Source organism: Cricetulus griseus, chromosome 5 (assembly GCF_003668045.3).
Source record: "Cricetulus griseus strain 17A/GY chromosome 5, alternate assembly CriGri-PICRH-1.0, whole genome shotgun sequence".
NCBI classification, from domain to species: domain Eukaryota; kingdom Metazoa; phylum Chordata; class Mammalia; order Rodentia; family Cricetidae; genus Cricetulus; species Cricetulus griseus.
Genome location: NC_048598.1, coordinates 66,049,302 through 66,052,801, shown reverse-complemented (window position 1 = coordinate 66,052,801; position 3,500 = coordinate 66,049,302). Strand labels below are relative to the sequence as shown.

The following is a 3,500-nucleotide window of genomic DNA, read 5'->3' as shown; positions in this document are numbered from 1 at the left end:
CATCAATTAGAGAGAAGCAGAAGGAAAAATCCCTTTTCCTCAGGTTCATCTAGCTCAGTGATTTTTCTCCAGGCTCATTCTCTCAAAACCTCAGCTCACCTTTGTTACTGTTTCCACTATATCATACATCCCATTCCAACCCCAAGGTAGGAGAAATAATATCCAGCTTAACCTTGGTTGTTTAAAACCCATATACACACCATCTGTTGTACCATACAAAGACAGTAAGTATGTAAGAAATAAAATAAATGAAGAAACAGGGGTGGGGTAGAGAGCAGTGGGCGGTAGTCGGGGATAGTGGGAGAAGGAGGAGGTGGCGAATCACTTATAAATGGCGCCCAAGAAGGACCCGAAGCCCAAATTCCAGGAGGGTGAGAGAGTGCTGTGCTTTCATGGGCCTCTTCTCTATGAAGCAAAGTGTGTAAAGGTTGCCATAAAGGACAAACAAGTGAAATACTTTATCCATTACAGTGGTTTGAATAAAAAAAGTGCTGGGAATTGTTTGTAATAGCCAGAACCTGGAAACAACCTAGATGCCCCTCAACTGAAGAATGGAAAGAGAAAATGTGGTACATTTATACAATGGAGTACTACTCAGCAGAAAAAAGCAATGGAATCTTGAAATTCGCAGGCAAATGGATGGAACTAGAAGAAACCATCCTGAGTGAGGTAACCCAATCACAAAAAGACAAACATGGTATGTACTCACTCATATATGATTTTTAGACATAGAGCAAAGGTTTACCAGCCTATAATCCTCTACCCCAAGGAAACTAGAAATCATGAATGACTCTAAGGGATAAATGGACCCCAGGAATGGGAAATGGCATGAACTCCCGAGCTAATTGAGAGCATGAGGGTAGGGAAGTGGGTGCTGCCACAATAAGAGCACAAGATGAAGAGTAGAGGAGAAGAAATGGAGGAGCAGATATATTGAGTTGGGGGAAGAATAGAGGAGAGAGAGCAGGATGAGAGATACCATATCAGAGGGAGTCACTATAGGTCCGAGAAGAGATCTGGAACTAGGAAGATCTCCAGAGACCTATAAGGATGACACGATCTGACAGTCTGGGCAGTGGAGGAGAAGTTGGCCTAGAAACCCTTCCCCTAGAATGAGATTGATGAATACTCTCTATGCTATTCTAGAGTCCTCATCCAGTGGCTGATGAGAGCAGAGACAGACATCCACAGAAATACACTGAGCTGAAATCTGGAACTCAGTTGAAGAGAGGGAGGAATGAAGAACGAAGGGGTCTGTACCTGGTTGGAGAAACCCACAGAAACAGTTGGCCTGAAAAAGGGAAAGCATATCGACCCCAGATGCTCTTTGGGAGGACAGTACAGGACTAATCCAGCCCCCTGATCATGGATGCCAATGGGGAGGCCCCTGCACTCCTGGGATTTTTAGACATAGAGCAAAGGTTTACCAGCCTATAATCCTCTACCCCAAGGAAACTAGAAATCATGAATGACTCCAGAGGGAGGTGGACTGGAGTTTTGCCCTGGTGGGTGGGAGGGACTTCGAGAGCCCATCCCACTTGAAGGGATTCGCTCTGTCTCTGAACACATGGGGAGGGGCCTAGGCCCAGCACAGGAAGATTTGGTGGACTTGGTGGAACCCTGGTTGGGGGCCCTACCCTGCCTGGGGAGTGGCGGGTGGATGGGGTGGGGGGTAGGTTGGAGGTGGGGGAGAAGGAATGGGGGTGGGGGGAGGGAGAGGGAGAGGGAAAGTATATGTGAAAATATTAATAATTTAATAAAAAAAGAAAAAAAAAGTGCTGGGAGGCCCAGGCGCTCTGAAAAATCTTTGAAGACACGTGAGGATATTGTAGCCCCTTTTCCTGTTCCTGAAGGAGCTCCCTCAGTACACCACCCCCTCCAGACCTCTAGTTGGGATGAATGGGTTCCAGAAAGCCGAGTACTCAAATATGTGGACACCAATTTGCAGAAACAGCGAGAGCTTCAAAAGGCCAAGCAGGAACAGTATGCAGAGGGCAAGATGAGAGGGGCTGCTCCAGGAAAGAAGACATCTGGTCTGCAACAGAAAAATGTTGAAGTGAAAACAAAAACGACCAAGCAGAAAACACCCAGAAATGGAGATGGTAGCAGTACCAGTGAGACACCTCAGCCTCTTAGGAAGAAAAGAGCCCGGGTAGATCCAACTGTTGAAAATGAAGAAACATTCATGAACAGAGTTGAAGTTAAAGTAAAGATCCTGGAAGAGCTGAAACCATGGCTGGCGGATGACTGGGACTTGATCACCAGACAAAAACAGCTTTTTTATCTTCCTGCCAAGAAGAATGTGGATTCCATTTTGGAGGATTATGCAAACTATAAGAAGTCTCGAGGAAATACAGATAATAAGGCGTATGCTGTTAATGAGGTTGTCGCAGGGATAAAGGATTACTTCAATGTAATGCTGGGCACTCAGCTACTCTACAAATTTGAGAGACCACAGTATGCTGTGGTCTTGCAGATCACCCTGATGCACCCGTGTCCCAGGTGTATGGAGCACCACATTTACTGAGATCATTTATGCGAATTAGAGCGATGTTGGCCTATACACCTCTAGATGAGAAAAGTCTTGCTTTATTACTGAACTGTCTACATAATTTCCTCAAGAACCTGGCAAAGAATTCTGCAACTTTGTTCAGTGCCAGTGATTATGAAGTGGCTCCTCCTGAGTACCATCGGAAAGCCGTGAGGGGCATGCTCGCTCTCTCTCTCTCTCTCACTCGTGCTTGGATCTCTGTAAACAGTTTGGTTCTTAGTCCTTCTCTTGTACAAATGCTGTACTTTGAAGACCATTAGTGTCTAACAATTAATGTTTGTTTTCTGTTTGATTTAAACGGAGAAAATAAAAGGAGTCAGTGCTCCTTTTCTTCTTTCTTTACATTTCAAAGTTTCTACCAGTGTATTCAGTGATGGACAATAGAGAGACATGCTGTAGAGTGTATTATTGCCTAGTTGACAAAGCTGCTTTTGAATGCTGGTGCTTCTGTTCCTTTGACACTACGCACTTTTATAATATGTGTTAATGCTCTATGACAAAATGCTCCGATTCCTAGTGCCAAAGGTTCACTTCAATGTATATAACTGAACACTCATCCATCTGTGCCCCCCCTTTTTTAATGGTGCTAAAAGAGCCCATCCTTTGCAAGTCATCCATGTTGTTCCTTAGGCATTTTATCTTTGCTTAATTGTTAAAGAATGGTGGCTTGTTTCATGGTTTTTGTATTTGTGTCTAATGCACGTTTTAACATGATCTATGCAATGCATCATGTAGCTACAGTTTTATGGAAAAGTCAATCTTGTAGGAGTTGTTTTTCAGATCTTCAATAAATTTTTTCTTTAAATTTCAAAAAAATGAAGAAACAATTGAAAAACATTGTGGAAATCGATAAAAATTAAAGATGACATGGGTCATGTTAACAGAGTTTGGGGATGACTCCAGTATCCTATCAGACAGCTTGACTACTGGTGCTAATGAGCCAATTAAA

General features: G+C 43.6%; 1 non-coding gene across 1 annotated transcript; it reads left to right on the top strand.

The window, feature by feature from the left end:
* The first annotated feature begins 304 nt into the window (after positions 1 to 304).
* On the top strand, positions 305 to 2,947 carry LOC100760128. Its single transcript, XR_004770108.1, has 2 exons — positions 305 to 488; positions 1,776 to 2,947. It is a non-coding gene; the product is annotated as a mortality factor 4-like protein 1 (transcript).
* Positions 2,948 to 3,500: the final 553 nt, after the last annotated feature.